The following is a 22,105-nucleotide window of genomic DNA, read 5'->3' as shown; positions in this document are numbered from 1 at the left end:
GATTGGAAAAGTCAGGAAAGTGGTAAGGTACTGTTTTCTATCAGTTGGCAAGCTGCGCACACAATCCCAGTGTTGTACAGCTTCCTTCTTCACCTTTCCGATGCTGCCGCTCTCTCCGGCTCCCGGAGCCGAAGAAGCGGCTTCTTCGCGCAAAGGCGATTGTACCGCTCACAGTGCTCTCTTAGCGCCGCTTCTGCCGAAAGAAGCCCGGGAGCGGTGCTTAGCTCCGGAGAGCATCGTACCTTCATCTTTAGCGTCTTTTGTGGTCTACATCCTAGCAGAAAGCTTTTCCACTCTGTCTGGCAAGGAAAACATGCGCCAGCGCAGAAAACATCTCCCATCGTGTTCTGGACGTTGCACGGAGGTCTGCCAAGTGTTTGCATAAAGAAATGAAAAGTTGTCCAAAACAGCTTCCTATCGAATGTTCATGTGATTGGAAAAGTCAGGAAAGTGGTAAGGTACTGTTTTCTATCAGTTGGCAAGCTGCGCACACAATCCCAGTGTTGTACAGCTTCCTTCTTCACCTTTCCGATGCTGCCGCTCTCTCCGGCTCCCGGAGCCGAAGAAGCGTCTTCTTCGCGCAAAGACGCTTGTACCGCTCACAGTGCTCTCTTAGCGCGGCTTCTGCCGAAAGAAGGCCGGGGGCGGCGCTTAACTCCGGAGAGCATCGTCCCTTCGTCTTTAGCGTCTTTTGTGGTCTACATCCTAGCAGAAAGCTTTTCCACTCTGTCTGGCAAGGAAAACCTGCGCCAGCACAGAAAACATCTCCCATCGTGTTCTGGACGTTGCACGGAGGTCTGCCAAGTGTTTGAAAGAAACAAAGAAAAGTTGTCCAAAACAGCTTCCAATCGAATATTCATGTGATTGGAAACGTCAGGAAAGTGGTAAGGTACTGTTTTCTATCAGTTGGCAAGCTGCGCACACAATCCCAGTGTTGTACAGCTTCCTTCTTCACCTTTCCGATGCTGCCGCTCTCTCCGGCTCCCGGAGCCGAAGAAGCGGCTTCTTCGCGCAAAGACGATTGTACCGCTCACAGTGCTCTCTTAGCGCCGCTTCTGCCGAAAGAAGCCCGGGAGCGGTGCTTAGCTCCGGAGAGCCTCGTACCTTCGTCTTTAGCGTCTCTTGTGGTCTACATCCTAGCAGAAAGCTTTTCCACTCTGTCTGGCAAGGAAAACCTGCGCCAGCACAGAAAACATCTCCCATCGTGTTCTGGACGTTGTACGGAGGTCTGCCAAGTGTTTGCATAAAGAAATGAAAAGTTGTCCAAAATAACTTCCTATCGAATGTTCATGTGATTGGAAAAGTCAGGAAAGTGGTAAGGTACTGTTTTCCATCAGTTGGCAAGCTGCGCACACAATCCCAGTGTTGTACAGCTTCCTTCTTCACCTTTCCGATGCTGCCGCTCTCTCCGGCTCCCGGAGCCGAAGAAGCGGCTTCTTCGCGCAAAGACGATTGTACCGCTCACAGTGCTCTCTTAGCGCGGCTTCTGCCGAAAGAAGCCCGGGAGCGGCGCTTAGCTCCGGAGAGCATCGTACCTTCGTCTTTAGCGTCTTTTGTGGTCTACATCCTAGCAGAAAGCTTTTCCACTCTGTCTGGTAAGGAAAACATGCGCCAGCACATAAAACATCTCCCATCGTGTTCTGGACGTTGCACGGCGTTCTGCCAAGTGTTTGAAAGAAACAAAGAAAAGTTGTCCAAAACAGCTTCCAATCGAATATTCATGTGATTGGAAAAGTCAGGAAAGTGGTAAGGTACTGTTTTCTATCAGTTGGCAAGCTGCGCACACAATCCCAGTGTTGTACAGCTTCCTTCTTCACCTTTCCGATGCTGCCGCTCTCTCCGGCTCCCGGAGCCGAAGAAGCGGCTTCTTCGCGCAAAGGCGATTGTACCGCTCACAGTGCTCTCTTAGCGCGGCTTCTGCCGAAAGAAGCCCGGGAGCGGCGCATAGCTCCGGAGAGCATCGTCCCTTCGTCTTTAGCGTCTTTTGTGGTCTACATCCTAGCAGAAAGCTTTTCCACTCTGTCTGGCAAGGAAAACCTGCGCCAGCACAGAAAACATCTCCCATCGTGTTCTGGACGTTGTACGGATGTCTGCCAAGTGTTTGAAATAAACAAAGAAAAGTTGTCCAAAACAGCCTCCAATCGAATATTCATGTGATTGGAAAAGTCAGGAAAGTGGTTAGGTACTGTTTTCTATCAGTTGGCAAGCTGCGCACACAATCCCAGTGTTGTACAGCTTCCTTCTTCACCTTTCCGATGCTGCCGCTCTCTCCGGCTCCCGGAGCCGAAGAAGCGGCTTCTTCGCGCAAAGACGATTGTACCGCTCACAGTGCTCTCTTAGCGCCGCTTCTGCCGAAAGAAGCCCGGGAGCGGCGCTTAGCTCCGGAGAGCATCGTCCCTTCGTCTTTAGCGTCTTTTGTGGTCTACATCCAAGCAGAAAGCTTTTCCACTCTGTCTGGCAAGGAAAACATGCGGGAGCACAGAAAACATCTCCCATCGTGTTCTGGACGTTGCACGGAGGTCTGCCAAGTGTTTGCATAAAGGAAAGAAAAGTTGTCCAAAATAACTTCCTATCGAATGTTCATGTGATTGGAAAAGTCAGGAAAGTGGTAAGGTACTGTTTTCTATCAGTTGGCAAGCTGCGCACACAATCCCAGTGTTGTACAGCTTCCTTCTTCACCTTTCCGATGCTGCCGCTCTCTCCGGCTCCCGGAGCCGAAGAAGCGGCTTCTTCGCGCAAAGACGATTGTACCGCTCACAGTGCTCTCTTAGCGCCGCTTCTGCCGAAAGAAGCCCGGGAGCGGCGCTTAGCTCCGGAGAGCATCGTACCTTCGTCTTTAGCGTCTTTTGTGGTCTACATCCTAGCAGAAAGCTTTTCCACTCTGTCTGGCAAGGAAAACATGCGCCAGCACAGAAAACATCTCCCATCGTGTTCTGGACGTTGCACGGAGGTCTGCCAAGTGTTTGAAAGAAACAAAGAAAAGTTGTCCAAAACAGCTTCCAATCGAATATTCATGTGATTGGAAAAGTCAGGAAAGTGGTAAGGTACTGTTTTCTATCAGTTGGCAAGCTGCGCACACAATCCCAGTGTTGTACAGCTTCCTTCTTCACCTTTCCGATGCTGCCGCTCTCTCCGGCTCCCGGAGCCGAAGAAGCGGCTTCTTTGCGCAAAGACGATTGTACCGCTCACAGTGCTCTCTTAGCGCCGCTTCTGCCGAAAGAAGCCCGGGAGCGGCGCTTAGCTCCGGAGAGCCTCGTCCCTTCGTCTTTAGCGTCTTTTGTGGTCTACATCCTAGCAGAAAGCTTTTCCACTCAGTCTGGAAAGGAAAACCTGCGCCAGCGCAGAAAACATCTCCCATCGTGTTCTGGACGTTCCACGGAGGTCTGCCAAGTGTTTGCATAAAGAAATGAAAAGTTGTCCAAAATAACTTCCTATCGAATGTTCATGTGATTGGAAAAGTCAGGAAAGTGGTAAGGTACTGTTTTCTATCAGTTGGCAAGCTGCGCACACAATCCCAGTGTTGTACAGCTTCCTTCTTCACCTTTCCGATGCTGCCGCTCTCTCCGGCTCCCGGAGCCGAAGAAGCGGCTTCTTCGCGCAAAGGCGATTGTACCGCTCACAGTGCTCTCTTAGCGCGGCTTCTGCCGAAAGAAGCCCGGGAGCGGCGCTTAGCTCCGGAGAGCATCGTCCCTTCGTCTTTAGCGTCTTTTGTGGTCTACATCCTAGCAGAAAGCTTTTCCACTCTGTCTGGCAAGGAAAACCTGCGCCAGCACAGAAAACATCTCCCATCGTGTTCTGGACGTTGTACGGATGTCTGCCAAGTGTTTGAAAGAAACAAAGAAAAGTTGTCCAAAACAGCCTCCAATCGAATATTCATGTGATTGGAAAAGTCAGGAAAGTGGTTAGGTACTGTTTTCTATCAGTTGGCAAGCTGCGCACACAATCCCAGTGTTGTACAGCTTCCTTCTTCACCTTTCCGATGCTGCCGCTCTCTCCGGCTCCCGGAGCCGAAGAAGCGGCTTCTTCGCGCAAAGACGATTGTACCGCTCACAGTGCTCTCTTAGCGCGGCTTGTGCCGAAAGAAGCCCGGGAGCGGCGCTTAGCTCCGGAGAGCATCGTACCTTCGTCTTTAGCGTCTTTTGTGGTCTACATCCTAGCAGAAAGCTTTTCCACTCTGTCTGGCAAGGAAAACATGCGGGAGCACAGAAAACATCTCCCATCGTGTTCTGGACGTTGCACGGAGGTCTGCCAAGTGTTTGCATAAAGGAAAGAAAAGTTGTCCAAAATAACTTCCTATCGAATGTTCATGTGATTGGAAAAGTCAGGAAAGTGTTAAGGTACTGTTTTCTATCAGTTGGCAAGCTGCGCACACAATCCCAGTGTTGTACAGCTTCCTTCTTCACCTTTCCGATGCTGCCGCTCTCTCCGGCTCCCGGAGCCGAAGAAGCGGCTTCTTCGCGCAAAGACGATTGTACCGCTCACAGTGCTCTCTTAGCGCGGCTTCTGCCGAAAGAAGCCCGGGAGCGGCGCTTAGCTCCGGAGAGCATCGTACCTTCGTCTTTAGCGTCTTTTGTGGTCTACATCCTAGCAGAAAGCTTTTCCACTCTGTCTGGCAAGGAAAACATGCGCCAGCACAGAAAACATCTCCCATCGTGTTCTGGACGTTGCACGGAGGTCTGCCAAGTGTTTGAAAGAAACAAAGAAAAGTTGTCCAAAACAGCTTCCAATCGAATATTCATGTGATTGGAAAAGTCAGGAAAGTGGTAAGGTACTGTTTTCTATCAGTTGGCAAGCTGCGCACACAATCCCAGTGTTGTACAGCTTCCTTCTTCACCTTTCCGATGCTGCCGCTCTCTCCGGCTCCCGGAGCCGAAGAAGCGGCTTCTTTGCGCAAAGACGATTGTACCGCTCACAGTGGTCTCTTAGCGCCGCTTCTGCCGAAAGAAGCCCGGGAGCGGCGCTTAGCTCCGGAGAGCCTCGTCCCTTCGTCTTTAGCGTCTTTTGTGGTCTACATCCTAGCAGAAAGCTTTTCCACTCAGTCTGGCAAGGAAAACCTGCGCCAGCGCAGAAAACATCTCCCATCGTGTTCTGGACGTTGCACGGAGGTCTGCCAAGTGTTTGCATAAAGAAATGAAAAGTTGTCCAAAATAACTTCCTATCGAATGTTCATGTGATTGGAAAAGTCAGGAAAGTGGTAAGGTACTGTTTTCTATCAGTTGGCAAGCTGCGCACACAATCCCAGTGTTGTACAGCTTCCTTCTTCACCTTTCCGATGCTGCCGCTCTCTCCGGCTCCCGGAGCCGAAGAAGCGGCTTCTTCGCGCAAAGACGATTGTACCGCTCACAGTGCTCTCTTAGCGCGGCTTCTGCCGAAAGAAGCCCGGGAGTGGTGCTTAGCTCCGGAGAGCATCATACCTTCGTCTTTAGCGTCTTTTGTGGTCTACATCCTAGCAGAAAGCTTTTCCACTCAGTCTGGCAAGGAAAACCTGCGCCAGCGCAGAAAACATCTCCCATCGTGTTCTGGACGTTGCACGGAGGTCTGCCAAGTGTTTGCATAAAGAAATGAAAAGTTGTCCAAAATAACTTCCTATCGAATGTTCATGTGATTGGAAAAGTCAGGAAAGTGGTAAGGTACTGTTTTCTATCAGTTGGCAAGCTGCGCACACAATCCCAGTGTTGTACAGCTTCCTTCTTCACCTTTCCGATGCTGCCGCTCTCTCCGGCTCCCGGAGCCGAAGAAGCGGCTTCTTCGCGCAAAGACGATTGTACCGCTCACAGTGCTCTCTTAGCGCGGCTTCTGCCGAAAGAAGCCCGGGAGTGATGCTTAGCTCCGGAGAGCATCGTACCTTCGTCTTTAGCGTCTTTTGTGGTCTACATCCTAGCAGAAAGCTTTTCCACTCTGTCTGGCAAGGAAAACATGCGCCAGCACAGAAAACATCTCCCATCGTGTTCTGGACGTTGTACGGAGGTCTGCCAAGTGTTTGAAAGAAACAAAGAAAAGTTGTCCAAAACAGCTTCCAATCGAATATTCATGTGATTGGAAAAGTCAGGAAAGTGGTAAGGTACTGTTTTCTATCAGTTGGCAAGCTGCGCACACAATCCCAGTGTTGTACAGCTTCCTTCTTCACCTTTCCGATGCTGCCGCTCTCTCCGGCTCCCGGAGCCGAAGAAGCGGCTTCTTCGCGCAAAGACGATTGTACCGCTCACAGTGCTCTCTTAGCGCGGCTTCTGCCGAAAGAAGCCCGGGAGCGGCGCTTAGCTCCGGAGAGCATCGTCCCTTCGTCTTTAGCGACTTTTGTGGTCTACATCCTAGCAGAAAGCTTTTCCACTCTGTCTGGCAAGGAAAACATGCGCCAGCACAGAAAACATCTCCCATCGTGTTCTGGACGTTGCACGGAGGTCTGCCAAGTGTTTGCATAAAGGAAAGAAAAGTTGTCCAAAATAATTTCCTATCGAATGTTCATGTGATTGGAAAAGTCAGGAAAGTGGTAAGGTACTGTTTTCTATCAGTTGGCAAGCTGCGCACACAATCCCAGTGTTGTACAGCTTCCTTCTTCACCTTTCCGATGCTGCCGCTCTCTCCGGCTCCCGGAGCCGAAGAAGCGGCTTCTTCGCGCAAAGACGATTGTACCGCTCACAGTGCTCTCTTAGCGCGGCTTCTGCCGAAAGAAGCCCGGGAGCGGCGCTTAGCTCCGGAGAGCATCATACCTTCGTCTTTAGCGTCTTTTGTGGTCTACATCCTAGCAGAAAGCTTTTCCACTCTGTCTGGCAAGGAAAACATGCGGGAGCACAGAAAACATCTCCCATCGTGTTCTGGACGTTGCACGGAGTTCTGCCAAGTGTTTGAAAGAAACAAAGAAAAGTTGTCCAAAACAGCTTCCAATCGAATATTCATGTGATTGGAAAAGTCAGGAAAGTGGTAAGGTACTGTTTTCTATCAGTTGGCAAGCTGCGCACACAATCCCAGTGTTGTACAGCTTCCTTCTTCACCTTTCCGATGCTGCCGCTCTCTCCGGCTCCCGGAGCCGAAGAAGCGGCTTCTTCGCGCAAAGGCGATTGTACCGCTCACAGTGCTCTCTTAGCGCCGCTTCTGCCGAAAGAAGCCCGGGAGCGGTGCTTAGCTCCGGAGAGCATCGTACCTTCGTCTTTAGCGTCTTTTGTGGTCTACATCCTAGCAGAAAGCTTTTCCACTCTGTCTGGCAAGGAAAACATGCGGAACACAGAAAACATCTCCCATCGTGTTCTGGACGTTGCACGGAGGTCTGCCAAGTGTTTGAAAGAAACAAAGAAAAGTTTTCCAAAACAGCTTCCAATCGAATATTCATGTGATTGGAAACGTCAGGAAAGTGTAAGGTACTGTTTTCTATCAGTTGGCAAGCTGCGCACACAATCCCAGTGTTGTACAGCTTCCTTCTTCACCTTTCCGATGCTGCCGCTCTCTCCGGCTCCCGGAGCCGAAGAAGCGGCTTCTTCGCGCAAAGACGATTGTACCGCTCACAGTGCTCTCTTAGCGCCGCTTCTGCCAAAAGAAGCCCGGGAGCGGCGCTTAACTCCGGAGAGCATCGTCCCTTCGTCTTTAGCGTCTTTTGTGGTCTACATCCTAGCAGAAAGCTTTTCCACTCTGTCTGGCAAGGAAAACATGCGCCAGCACAGAAAACATCTCCCATCGTGTTCTGGACGTTGCACGGAGGTCTGCCAAGTGTTTGAAAGAAACAAAGAAAAGTTGTCCAAAACAGCTTCCAATCGAATATTCATGTGATTGGAAAAGTCAGGAAAGTGGTAAGGTACTGTTTTCTATCAGTTGGCAAGCTGCGCACACAATCCCAGTGTTGTACAGCTTCCTTCTTCACCTTTCCGATGCTGCCGCTCTCTCCGGCTCCCGGAGCCGAAGAAGCGGCTTCTTCGCGCAAAGACGCTTGTACCGCTCACAGTGCTCTCTTAGCGCGGCTTGTGCCGAAAGAAGGTCGGGGGCGGCGCTTAACTCCGGAGAGCATCGTCCCTTCGTCTTTAGCGTCTTTTGTGGTCTACATCCTAGCAGAAAGCTTTTCCACTCTGTCTGGCAAGGAAAACCTGCGCCAGCACAGAAAACATCTCCCATCGTGTTCTGGACGTTGCACGGAGGTCTGCCAAGTGTTTGAAAGAAACAAAGAAAAGTTGTCCAAAACAGCTTCCAATCGAATATTCATGTGATTGGAAACGTCAGGAAAGTGGTTAGGTACTGTTTTCTATCAGTTGGCAAGCTGCGCACACAATCCCAGTGTTGTACAGCTTCCTTCTTCACCTTTCCGATGCTGCCGCTCTCTCCGGCTCCCGGAGCCGAAGAAGCGGCTTCTTCGCGCAAAGACGATTGTACCGCTCACAGTGCTCTCTTAGCGCCGCTTCTGCCGAAAGAAGCCCGGGAGCGGTGCTTAGCTCCGGAGAGCCTCGTACCTTCGTCTTTAGCGTCTCTTGTGGTCTACATCCTAGCAGAAAGCTTTTCCACTCTGTCTGGCAAGGAAAACCTGCGCCAGCACAGAAAACATCTCCCATCGTGTTCTGGACGTTGTACGGAGGTCTGCCAAGTGTTTGCATAAAGAAATGAAAAGTTGTCCAAAATAACTTCCTATCGAATGTTCATGTGATTGGAAAAGTCAGGAAAGTGGTAAGGTACTGTTTTCCATCAGTTGGCAAGCTGCGCACACAATCCCAGTGTTGTACAGCTTCCTTCTTCACCTTTCCGATGCTGCCGCTCTCTCCGGCTCCCGGAGCCGAAGAAGCGGCTTCTTCGCGCAAAGACGATTGTACCGCTCACAGTGCTCTCTTAGCGCGGCTTCTGCCGAAAGAAGCCCTGGAGCGGCGCTTAGCTCCGGAGAGCATCGTACCTTCGTCTTTAGCGTCTTTTGTGGTCTACATCCTAGCAGAAAGCTTTTCCACTCTGTCTGGTAAGGAAAACATGCGCCAGCACAGAAAACATCTCCCATCGTGTTCTGGACGTTGCACGGCGTTCTGCCAAGTGTTTGAAAGAAACAAAGAAAAGTTGTCCAAAACAGCTTCCAATCGAATATTCATGTGATTGGAAAAGTCAGGAAAGTGGTAAGGTACTGTTTTCTATCAGTTGGCAATCTGCGCACACAATCCCAGTGTTGTACAGCTTCCTTCTTCACCTTTCCGATGCTGCCGCTCTCTCCGGCTCCCGGAGCCGAAGAAGCGGCTTCTTCGCGCAAAGGCGATTGTACCGCTCACAGTGCTCTCTTAGCGCGGCTTCTGCCGAAAGAAGCCCGGGAGCGGCGCTTAGCTCCGGAGAGCATCGTCCCTTCGTCTTTAGCGTCTTTTGTGGTCTACATCCTAGCAGAAAGCTTTTCCACTCTGTCTGGCAAGGAAAACCTGCGCCAGCACAGAAAACATCTCCCATCGTGTTCTGGACGTTGTACGGATGTCTGCCAAGTGTTTGAAAGAAACAAAGAAAAGTTGTCCAAAACAGCATCCAATCGAATATTCATGTGATTGGAAAAGTCAGGAAAGTGGTTAGGTACTGTTTTCTATCAGTTGGCAAGCTGCGCACACAATCCCAGTGTTGTACAGCTTCCTTCTTCACCTTTCCGATGCTGCCGCTCTCTCCGGCTCCCGGAGCCGAAGAAGCGGCTTCTTCGCGCAAAGACGATTGTACCGCTCACAGTGCTCTCTTAGCGCGGCTTCTGCCGAAAGAAGCCCGGGAGCGGCGCTTAGCTCCGGAGAGCATCGTCCCTTCGTCTTTAGCGTCTTTTGTGGTCTACATCCTAGCAGAAAGCTTTTCCACTCTGTCTGGCAAGGAAAACATGCGGGAGCACAGAAAACATCTCCCATCGTGTTCTGGACGTTGCACGGAGGTCTGCCAAGTGTTTGCATAAAGGAAAGAAAAGTTGTCCAAAATAACTTCCTATCGAATGTTCATGTGATTGGAAAAGTCAGGAAAGTGGTAAGGTACTGTTTTCTATCAGTTGGCAAGCTGCGCACACAATCCCAGTGTTGTACAGCTTCCTTCTTCACCTTTCCGATGCTGCCGCTCTCTCCGGCTCCCGGAGCCGAAGAAGCGGCTTCTTCGCGCAAAGACGATTGTACCGCTCACAGTGCTCTCTTAGCGCCGCTTCTGCCGAAAGAAGCCCGGGAGCGGCGCTTAGCTCCGGAGAGCATCGTACCTTCGTCTTTAGCGTCTTTTGTGGTCTACATCCTAGCAGAAAGCTTTTCCACTCTGTCTGGCAAGGAAAACCTGCGCCAGCACAGAAAACATCTCCCATCGTGTTCTGGACGTTGCACGGAGGTCTGCCAAGTGTTTGAAAGAAACAAAGAAAAGTTGTCCAAAACAGCTTCCAATCGAATATTCATGTGATTGGAAAAGTCAGGAAAGTGGTAAGGTACTGTTTTCTATCAGTTGGCAAGCTGCGCACACAATCCCAGTGTTGTACAGCTTCCTTCTTCACCTTTCCGATGCTGCCGCTCTCTCCGGCTCCCGGAGCCGAAGAAGCGGCTTCTTCGCGCAAAGACGATTGTACCGCTCACAGTGCTCTCTTAGCGCGGCTTCTGCCGAAAGAAGCCCGGGAGCGGCGCTTAGCTCCGGAGAGCATCGTCCCTTCGTCTTTAGCGTCTTTTTTGGTCTACATCCTAGCAGAAAGCTTTTCCACTCTGTCTGGCAAGGAAAACCTGCGCCAGCGCAGAAAACATCTCCCATCGTGTTCTGGACGTTGCACGGAGGTCTGCCAAGTGTTTGCATAAAGAAATGAAAAGTTGTCCAAAACAGCTTCCAATCGAATATTCATGTGATTGGAAAAGTCAGGAAAGTGGTAAGGTACTGTTTTCTATCAGTTGGCAAGCTGCGCACACAATCCCAGTGTTGTACAGCTTCCTTCTTCACCTTTCCGATGCTGCCGCTCTCTCCGGCTCCCGGAGCCGAAGAAGCGGCTTCTTCGCGCAAAGACGATTGTACCGCTCACAGTGCTCTCTTAGCGCGGCTTCTGCCGAAAGAAGCCCGGGAGCGGCGCTTAGCTCCGGAGAGCATCGTCCCTTCGTCTTTAGCGTCTTTTGTGGTCTACATCCTAGCAGAAAGCTTTTCCACTCTGTCTGGCAAGGAAAACCTGCGCCAGCACAGAAAACATCTCCCATCGTGTTCTGGACGTTGCACGGAGGTCTGCCAAGTGTTTGCATAAAGGAAAGAAAAGTTGTCCAAAATAATTTCCTATCGAATGTTCATGTGATTGGAAAAGTCAGGAAAGTGGTAAGGTACTGTTTTCTATCAGTTGGCAAGCTGCGCACACAATCCCAGTGTTGTACAGCTTCCTTCTTCACCTTTCCGATGCTGCCGCTCTCTCCGGCTCCCGGAGCCGAAGAAGCGGCTTCTTCGCGCAAAGACGATTGTACCGCTCACAGTGCTCTCTTAGCGCTGCTTCTGCCGAAAGAAGCCCGGGAGCGGCGCTTAGCTCCGGAGAGCATCATACCTTCGTCTTTAGCGTCTTTTGTGGTCTACATCCTAGCAGAAAGCTTTTCCACTCTGTCTGGCAAGGAAAACATGCGCCAGCACAGAAAACATCTCCCATCGTGTTCTGGACGTTGCACGGAGTTCTGCCAAGTGTTTGAAAGAAACAAAGAAAAGTTGTCCAAAACAGCTTGCAATCGAATATTCATGTGATTGGAAAAGTCAGGAAAGTGGTAAGGTACTGTTTTCTATCAGTTGGCAAGCTGCGCACACAATCCCAGTGTTGTACAGCTTCCTTCTTCACCTTTCCGATGCTGCCGCTCTCTCCGGCTCCCGGAGCCGAAGAAGCGGCTTCTTCGCGCAAAGGCGATTGTACCGCTCACAGTGCTCTCTTAGCGCCGCTTCTGCCGAAAGAAGCCCGGGAGCGGTGCTTAGCTCCGGAGAGCATCGTACCTTCGTCTTTAGCGTCTTTTGTGGTCTACATCCTAGCAGAAAGCTTTTCCACTCTGTCTGGCAAGGAAAACATGCGCCAGCGCAGAAAACATCTCCCATCGTGTTCTGGACATTGCACGGAGGTCTGCCAAGTGTTTGCATAAAGAAATGAAAAGTTGTCCAAAACAGCTTCCTATCGAATATTCATGTGATTGGAAACGTCAGGAAAGTGGTAAGGTACTGTTTTCTATCAGTTGGCAAGCTGCGCACACAATCCCAGTGTTGTACAGCTTCCTTCATCACCTTTCCGATGCTGCCGCTCTCTCCGGCTCCCGGAGCCGAAGAAGCGGCTTCTTCGCGCAAAGACGATTGTACCGCTCACAGTGCTCTCTTAGCGCCGCTTCTGCCGAAAGAAGCCCGGGAGCGGCGCTTAGCTCCGGAGAGCATCGTACCTTCGTCTTTAGCGTCTTTTGTGGTCTACATCCTAGCAGAAAGCTTTTCCACTCTGTCTGGCAAGGAAAACATGCGGAACACAGAAAACATCTCCCATCGTGTTCTGGACGTTGCACGGAGGTCTGCCAAGTGTTTGAAAGAAACAAAGAAAAGTTGTCCAAAACAGCTTCCAATCGAATATTCATGTGATTGGAAACGTCAGGAAAGTGTAAGGTACTGTTTTCTATCAGTTGGCAAGCTGCGCACACAATCCCAGTGTTGTACAGCTTCCTTCTTCACCTTTCCGATGCTGCCGCTCTCTCCGGCTCCCGGAGCCGAAGAAGCGGCTTCTTCGCGCAAAGACGATTGTACCGCTCACAGTGCTCTCTTAGCGCCGCTTCTGCCAAAAGAAGCCCGGGAGCGGCGCTTAACTCCGGAGAGCATCGTCCCTTCGTCTTTAGCGTCTTTTGTGGTCTACATCCTAGCAGAAAGCTTTTCCACTCTGTCTGGCAAGGAAAACATGCGCCAGCACAGAAAACATCTCCCATCGTGTTCTGGACGTTGCACGGAGGTCTGCCAAGTGTTTGAAAGAAACAAAGAAAAGTTGTCCAAAACAGCTTCCAATCGAATATTCATGTGATTGGAAAAGTCAGGAAAGTGGTAAGGTACTGTTTTCTATCAGTTGGCAAGCTGCGCACACAATCCCAGTGTTGTACAGCTTCCTTCTTCACCTTTCCGATGCTGCCGCTCTCTCCGGCTCCCGGAGCCGAAGAAGCGGCTTCTTCGCGCAAAGACGCTTGTACCGCTCACAGTGCTCTCTTAGCGCGGCTTGTGCCGAAAGAAGGCCGGGGGCGGCGCTTAACTCCGGAGAGCATCGTCCCTTCGTCTTTAGCGTCTTTTGTGGTCTACATCCTAGCAGAAAGCTTTTCCACTCTGTCTGGCAAGGAAAACCTGCGCCAGCACAGAAAACATCTCCCATCGTGTTCTGGACGTTGCACGGAGTTCTGCCAAGTGTTTGAAAGAAACAAAGAAAAGTTGTCCAAAACAGCTTCCAATCGAATATTCATGTGATTGGAAACGTCAGGAAAGTGGTAAGGTACTGTTTTCTATCAGTTGGCAAGCTGCGCACACAATCCCAGTGTTGTACAGCTTCCTTCTTCACCTTTCCGATGCTGCCGCTCTCTCCGGCTCCCGGAGCCGAAGAAGCGGCTTCTTCGCGCAAAGACGATTGTACCGCTCACAGTGCTCTCTTAGCGCCGCTTCTGCCGAAAGAAGCCCGGGAGCGGTGCTTAGCTCCGGAGAGCCTCGTACCTTCGTCTTTAGCGTCTCTTGTGGTCTACATCCTAGCAGAAATCTTTTCCACTCTGTCTGGCAAGGAAAACCTGCGCCAGCACAGAAAACATCTCCCATCGTGTTCTGGACGTTGTACGGAGGTCTGCCAAGTGTTTGCATAAAGAAATGAAAAGTTGTCCAAAATAACTTCCTATCGAATGTTCATGTGATTGGAAAAGTCAGGAAAGTGGTAAGGTACTGTTTTCCATCAGTTGGCAAGCTGCGCACACAATCCCAGTGTTGTACAGCTTCCTTCTTCACCTTTCCGATGCTGCCGCTCTCTCCGGCTCCCGGAGCCGAAGAAGCGGCTTCTTCGCACAAAGACGATTGTACCGCTCACAGTGCTCTCTTAGCGCGGCTTCTGCCGAAAAAAGCCCGGGAGCGGCGCTTAGCTCCGGAGAGCATCGTACCTTCGTCTTTAGCGTCTTTTGTGGTCTACATCCTAGCAGAAAGCTTTTCCACTCTGTCTGGCAAGGAAAACATGCGCCAGCACAGAAAACATCTCCCATCGTGTTCTGGACGTTGCACGGCGTTCTGCCAAGTGTTTGAAAGAAACAAAGAAAAGTTGTCCAAAACAGCTTCCAATCGAATATTCATGTGATTGGAAAAGTCAGGAAAGTGGTAAGGTACTGTTTTCTATCAGTTGGCAAGCTGCGCACACAATCCCAGTGTTGTACAGCTTCCTTCTTCACCTTTCCGATGCTGCCGCTCTCTCCGGCTCCCGGAGCCGAAGAAGCGGCTTCTTCGCGCAATGGCGATTGTACCGCTCACAGTGCTCTCTTAGCGCCGCTTCTGCCGAAAGAAGCCCGGGAGCGGTGCTTAGCTCCGGAGAGCATCGTACCTTCGTCTTTAGCGTCTTTTGTGGTCTACATCCTAGCAGAAAGCTTTTCCACTCTGTCTGGCAAGGAAAACATGCGCCAGCGCAGAAAACATCTCCCATCGTGTTCTGGACGTTGCACGGAGGTCTGCCAAGTGTTTGCATAAAGAAATGAAAAGTTGTCCAAAACAGCTTCCTATCGAATGTTCATGTGATTGGAAACGTCAGGAAAGTGGTAAGGTACTGTTTTCTATCAGTTGGCAAGCTGCGCACACAATCCCAGTGTTGTACAGCTTCCTTCTTCACCTTTCCGATGCTGCCGCTCTCTCCGGCTCCCGGAGCCGAAGAAGCGGCTTCTTCGCGCAAAGACGATTGTACCGCTCACAGTGCTCTCTTAGCGCCGCTTCTGCCGAAAGAAGCCCGGGAGCGGCGCTTAGCTCCGGAGAGCATCGTACCTTAGTCTTTAGCGTCTTTTGTGGTCTACATCCTAGCAGAAAGCTTTTCCACTCTGTCTGGCAAGGAAAACATGCGGAACACAGAAAACATCTCCCATCGTGTTCTGGACGTTGCACGGAGGTCTGCCAAGTGTTTGAAAGAAACAAAGAAAAGTTGTCCAAAACAGCTTCCAATCGAATATTCATGTGATTGGAAACGTCAGGAAAGTGTAAGGTACTGTTTTCTATCAGTTGGCAAGCTGCGCACACAATCCCAGTGTTGTACAGCTTCCTTCTTCACCTTTCCGATGCTGCCGCTCTCTCCGGCTCCCGGAGCCGAAGAAGCGGCTTCTTCGCGCAAAGACGATTCTACCGCTCACAGTGCTCTCTTAGCGCCGCTTCTGCCGAAAGAAGCCCGGGAGCGGCGCTTAACTCCGGAGAGCATCGTCCCTTCGTCTTTAGCGTCTTTTGTGGTCTACATCCTAGCAGAAAGCTTTTCCACTCTGTCTGGCAAGGAAAACATGCGCCAGCACAGAAAACATCTCCCATCGTGTTCTGGACGTTGCACGGAGGTCTGCCAAGTGTTTGCATAAAGGAAAGAAAAGTTGTCCAAAATAACTTCCTATCGAATGTTCATGTGATTGGAAAAGTCAGGAAAGTGGTAAGGTACTGTTTTCTATCAGTTGGCAAGCTGCGCACACAATCCCAGTGTTGTACAGCTTCCTTCTTCACCTTTCCGATGCTGCCGCTCTCTCCGGCTCCCGGAGCCGAAGAAGCGGCTTCTTCGCGCAAAGACAATTGTACCGCGCACAGTGCTCTCTTAGCGCGGCTTCTGCCGAAAGAAGCCCGGGAGCGGCGCTTAGCTCCGGAGAGCATCGTACCTTCGTCTTTAGCGTCTTTTGTGGTCTACATCCTAGCAGAAAGCTTTTCCACTCTGTCTGGCAAGGAAAACATGCGCCAGCACAGAAAACATCTCCCATCGTGTTCTGGACGTTGCACGGAGTTCTGCCAAGTGTTTGAAAGAAACAAAGAAAAGTTGTCCAAAACAGCTTCCAATCGAATATTCATGTGATTGGAAAAGTCAGGAAAGTGGTAAGGTACTGTTTTCTATCAGTTGGCAAGCTGCGCACACAATCCCAGTGTTGTACAGCTTCCTTCTTCATCTTTCCGATGCTGCCGCTCTCTCCGGCTCCCGGAGCCGAAGAAGCGGCTTCTTCGCGCAAAGACGATTGTACCGCTCACAGTGCTCTCTTAGCGCCGCTTCTGCCGAAAGAAGCCCGGGAGCGGTGCTTAGCTCCGGAGAGCATCGTACCTTCGTCTTTAGCGTCTTTTGTGGTCTACATCCTAGCAGAAAGCTTTTCCACTCAGTCTGGCAAGTAAAACATGCGGGAGCACAGAAAACATCTCCCATCGTGTTCTGGACCTTGTACGGAGGTCTGCCAAGTGTTTGAAAGAAACAAAGAAAAGTTGTCCAAAAGAGCTTCCAATCGAATATTCCTGTGATTGGAAATGTCAGGAAAGTGTAAGGTACTGTTTTCTATCAGTTGGCAAGCTGCGCACACAATCCCAGTGTTGTACAGCTTCCTTCTTCACCTTTCCGATGCTGCCGCTCTCTCCGGCTCCCGGAGCCGAAGAAGCGGCTTCTTCGCGCAAAGGCGATTGTACCGCTCACAGTGCTCTCTTAGCGCCGCTTCTGCCGAAAGAAGCCCGGGAGCGGTGCTTAGCTCCGGAGAGCATCGTACCTTCGTCTTTAGCGTCTTTTGTGGTCTACATCCTAGCAGAAAGCTTTTCCACTCTGTCTGGCAAGGAAAACATGCGCCAGCGCAGAAAACATCTCCCATCGTGTTCTGGACGTTGCACGGAGGTCTGCCAAGTGTTTGCATAAAGAAAAGAAAAGTTGTCCAAAATAACTTCCTATCAAATGTTCATGTGATTGGAAAGTCAGGAAAGTGGTAAGGTACTGTTTTCTATCAGTTGGCAAGCTGCGCACACAATCCCAGTGTTGTACAGCTTCCTTCTTCACCTTTCCGATGCTGCCACTCTCTCCGGCTCCCGGAGCCGAAGAAGCGGCTTCTTCGCGCAAAGACGATTGTACCGCTCACAGTGCTCTCTTAGCGCGGCTTCTGCCGAAAGAAGCCCGGGAGCGGCGCTTAGCTCCGGAGAGCATCGTACCTTCGTCTTTAGCGTCTTTTGTGGTCTACATCCTAGCAGAAAGCTTTTCCACTCTGTCTGGTAAGGAAAACATGCGCCAGCACAGAAAACATCTCCCATCGTGTTCTGGACGTTGCACGGAGGTCTGCCAAGTGTTTGCATAAAGGAAAGAAATGTTGTCCAAAATAATTTCCTTTCGAATGTTCATGTGATTGGAAACGTCAGGAAAGTGGTTAGGTACTGTTTTCTATCAGTTGGCAAGCTGCGCACACAATCCCAGTGTTGTACAGCTTCCTTCTTCACCTTTCCGATGCTGCCGCTCTCTCCGGCTCCCGGAGCCGAAGAAGCGGCTTCTTCGCGCAAAGACGATTGTACCGCTCACAGTGCTCTCTTAGCGCGGCTTCTGCCGAAAGAAGCCCGGGAGCGGCGCTTAGCTCCGGAGAGCATCGTACCTTCGTCTTTAGCGTCTTTTGTGGTCTACATCCTAGCAGAAAGCTTTTCCACTCTGTCTGGCAAGGAAAACATGCGCCAGCACAGAAAACATCTCCCATCGTGTTCTGGACGTTGCACGGAGGTCTGCCAAGTGTTTGAAAGAAACAAAGAAAAGTTGTCCAAAACAGCTTCCAATCGAATATTCATGTGATTGGAAAAGTCAGGAAAGTGGTAAGGTACTGTTTTCTATCAGTTGGCAAGCTGCGCACACAATCCCAGTGTTGTACAGCTTCCTTCTTCACCTTTCCGATGCTGCCGCTCTCTCCGGCTCCCGGAGCCGAAGAAGCGGCTTCTTCGCGCAAAGACGATTGTACCGCTCACAGTGCTCTCTTAGCGCCGCTTCTGCCGAAAGAAGCCCGGGAGCGGCGCTTAGCTCCGGAGAGCCTCGTCCCTTCGTCTTTAGCTTCTTTTGTGGTCTACATCCTAGCAGAAAGCTTTTCCACTCAGTCTGGCAAGGAAAACCTGCGCCAGCGCAGAAAACATCTCCCATCGTGTTCTGGACGTTGCACGGAGGTCTGCCAAGTGTTTGCATAAAGAAATGAAAAGTTGTCCAAAATAACTTCCTATCGAATGTTCATGTGATTGGAAAGTCAGGAAAGTGGTAAGGTACTGTTTTCTATCAGTTGGCAAGCTGCGCACACAATCCCAGTGTTGTACAGCTTCCTTCTTCACCTTTCCGATGCTGCCGCTCTCTCCGGCTCCCAGAGCCGAAGAAGCGGCTTCTTCGCGCAAAGACGATTGTACCGCTCACAGTGCTCTCTTAGCGCGGCTTCTGCCGAAAGAAGCCCGGGAGCGGTGCTTAGCTCCGGAGAGCATCGTACCTTCGTCTTTAGCGTCTTTTGTGGTCTACATCCTAGCAGAAAGCTTTTCCACTCTGTCTGGCAAGGAAAACATGCGCCAGCACAGAAAACATCTCCCATCGTGTTCTGGACGTTGTACGGAGGTCTGCCAAGTGTTTGAAAGAAACAAAGAAAAGTTGTCCAAAACAGCTTCCAATCGAATATTCATGTGAATGGAAAAGTCAGGAAAGTGGTAAGGTACTGTTTTCTATCAGTTGGAAAGCTGCGCACACAATCCCAGTGTTGTACAGCTTCCTTCTTCACCTTTCCGATGCTGCCGCTCTCTCCGGCTCCCGGAGCCGAAGAAGCGGCTTCTTCGCGCAAAGACGATTGTACCGCTCACAGTGCTCTCTTAGCGCGGCTTGTGCCGAAAGAAGCCCGGGAGCGGCGCTTAACACCGGAGAGCATCGTCCCTTCGTCTTTAGCGTCTTTTGTGGTCTACATCCTAGCAGAAAGCTTTTCCACTCTGTCTGGCAAGGAAAACCTGCGCCAGCACAGAAAACATCTCCCATCGTGTTCTGGACGTTGCACGGAGGTCTGCCAAGTGTTTGCATAAAGGAAAGAAAAGTTGTCCAAAATAACTTCCTATCGAATGTTCATGTGATTGGAAAAGTCAGGAAAGTGGTAAGGTACTGTTTTCTATCAGTTGGCAAGCTGCGCACACAATCCCAGTGTTGTACAGCTTCCTTCTTCACCTTTCCGATGCTGCCGCTCTCTCCGGCTCCCGGAGCCGAAGAAGCGGCTTCTTCGCGCAAAGACGATTGTACCGCTCACAGTGCTCTCTTAGCGCCGCTTCTGCCGAAAGAAGCCCGGGAGCGGCGCTTAGCTCCGGAGAGCATCGTACCTTCGTCTTTAGCGTCTTTTGTGGTCTACATCCTAGCAGAAAGCTTTTCCACTCTGTCTGGCAAGGAAAACATGCGCCAGCACAGAAAACATCTCCCATCGTGTTCTGGACGTTGCACGGAGTTCTGCCAAGTGTTTGAAAGAAACAAAGAAAAGTTGTCCAAAACAGCTTCCAATCGAATATTCATGTGATTGGAAAAGTCAGGAAAGTGGTAAGGTACTGTTTTCTATCAGTTGGCAAGCTGCGCACACAATCCCAGTGTTGTACAGCTTCCTTCTTCACCTTTCCGATGCTGCCGCTCTCTCCGGCTCCCGGAGCCGAAGAAGCGGCTTCTTCGCGCAAAGACGGTTGTACCGCTCACAGTGCTCTCTTAGCGCCGCTTCTGCCGAAAGAAGCCCGGGAGCGGCGCTTAGCTCCGGAGAGCCTCGTCCCTTCGTCTTTAGCGTCTTTTGTGGTCTACATCCTAGCAGAAAGCTTTTCCACTCTGTCTGGCAAGGAAAACATGCGCCAGCACAGAAAACATCTCCCATCGTGTTCTGGACGTTGTACGGAGGTCTGCCAAGTGTTTGACAAGAAGAGAAGAAATGTTGTCCAAAACAGCTTCCTATCGAATATTCATGTGATTGGAAAAGTCAGGAAAGTGGTAAGGTACTGTTTTCTATCAGTTGGCAAGCTGCGCACACAATCCCAGTGTTGTACAGCTTCCTTCTTCACCTTTCCGATGCTGCCGCTCTCTCCGGCTCCCGGAGCCGAAGAAGCGGCTTCTTCGCCCAAAGACGCTTGTACCGCTCACAGTGCTCTCTTAGCGCGGCTTCTGCCGAAAGGAGCCCGGGAGCGGCGCTTAACTCCGGAGAGCATCGTCCCTTCGTCTTTAGCGTCTTTTGTGGTCTACATCCTAGCAGAAAGCTTTTCCACTCTGTCTGGCAAGGAAAACCTGCGCCAGCACAGAAAACATCTCCAATCGTGTTCTGGACGTTGTACGGATGTCTGCCAACTGTTTGAAAAAAACAAAGAAAAGTTGTCCAAAACAGCTTCCAATCGAATATTCATGTGATTGGAAACGTCAGGAAAGTGGTTAGGTACTGTTTTCTATCAGTTGGCAAGCTGCGCACACAATCCCAGTGTTGTACAGCTTCCTTCTTCACCTTTCCGATGCTGCCGCTCTCTCCGGCTCCCGGAGCCGAAGAAGCGGCTTCTTCGCGCAAAGACGATTGTACCGCTCACAGTGCTCTCTTAGCGCCGCTTCTGCCGAAAGAAGCCCGGGAGCGGTGCTTAGCTCCGGAGAGCCTCGTACCTTCGTCTTTAGCGTCTCTTGTGGTCTACATCCTAGCAGAAAGCTTTTCCACTCTGTCTGGTAAGGAAAACCTGCGCCAGCACAGAAAACATCTCCCATCGTGTTCTGGACGTTGTACGGAGGTCTGCCAAGTGTTTGCATAAAGAAATGAAAAGTTGTCCAAAATAACTTCCTATCGAATGTTCATGTGATTGGAAAAGTCAGGAAAGTGGTATGGTACTGTTTTCTATCAGTTGGCAAGCTGCGCACACAATCCCAGTGTTGTACAGCTTCCTTCTTCACCTTTCCGATGCTGCCGCTCTCTCCGGCTCCCGGAGCCGAAGAAGCGGCTTCTTCGCGCAAAGGCGATTGTACCGCTCACAGTGCTCTCTTAGCGCCGCTTCTGCCGAAAGAAGCCCGGGAGCGGTGCTTAGCTCCGGAGAGCATCGTACCTTCGTCTTTAGCGTCTTTTGTGGTCTACATCCTAGCAGAAAGCTTTTCCACTCTGTCTGGCAAGGAAAACCTGCGCCAGCACAGAAAACATCTCCCATCGTGTTCTGGACGTTGTACGGAGGTCTGCCAAGTGTTTGACAAGAAGAGAAGAAATGTTGTCCAAAACAGCTTCCAATCGAATATTCATGTGATTGGAAAAGTCAGGAAAGTTGTAAGGTACTGTTTTCTATCAGTTGGCAAGCTGCGCACACAATCCCAGTGTTGTACAGCTTCCTTCTTCACCTTTCCGATGCTGCCGCTCTCTCCGGCTCCCGGAGCCGAAGAAGCGGCTTCTTCGCGCAAAGACGCTTGTACCGCTCACAGTGCTCTCTTAGCGCGGCTTGTGCCGAAAGAAGCCCGGGAGCGGCGCTTAACTCCGGAGAGCATCGTCCCTTCGTCTTTAGCGTCTTTTGTGGTCTACATCCTAGCAGAAAGCTTTTCCACTCAGTCTGGCAAGGAAAACCTGCGCCAGCACAGAAAACATCTCCCATCGTGTTCTGGACGTTGTACGGATGTCTGCCAAGTGTTTGAAAGAAACAAAGAAAAGTTGTCCAAAACAGCTTCCAATCGAATATTCATGTGATTGGAAACGTCAGGAAAGTGGTTAGGTACTGTTTTCTATCAGTTGGCAAGCTGCGCACACAATCCCTGTGTTGTACAGCTTCCTTCTTCACCTTTCCGATGCTGCCGCTCTCTCCGGCTCCCGGAGCCGAAGAAGCGGCTTCTTCGCGCAAAGACGATTGTACCGCTCACAGTGCTCTCTTAGCGCCGCTTCTGCCGAAAGAAGCCCGGGAGCGGTGCTTAGCTCCGGAGAGCCTCGTACCTTCGTCTTTAGCGTCTCTTGTGGTTTACATCCTAGCAGAAAGCTTTTCCACTCTGTCTGGCAAGGAAAACCTGCGCCAGCACAGAAAACATCTCCCATCGTGTTCTGGACGTTGTACGGAGGTCTGCCAAGTGTTTGCATAAAGAAATGAAAAGTTGTCCAAAATAACTTCCTATCGAATGTTCATGTGATTGGAAAAGTCAGGAAAGTGGTAAGGTACTGTTTTCCATCAGTTGGCAAGCTGCGCACACAATCCCAGTGTTGTACAGCTTCCTTCTTCACCTTTCCGATGCTGCCGCTCTCTCCGGCTCCCGGAGCCG

Source organism: Ammospiza nelsoni, chromosome 12 (assembly GCF_027579445.1).
Source record: "Ammospiza nelsoni isolate bAmmNel1 chromosome 12, bAmmNel1.pri, whole genome shotgun sequence".
Lineage (NCBI taxonomy): Eukaryota > Metazoa > Chordata > Aves > Passeriformes > Passerellidae > Ammospiza > Ammospiza nelsoni.
This window is presented reverse-complemented; position numbering follows the sequence as displayed.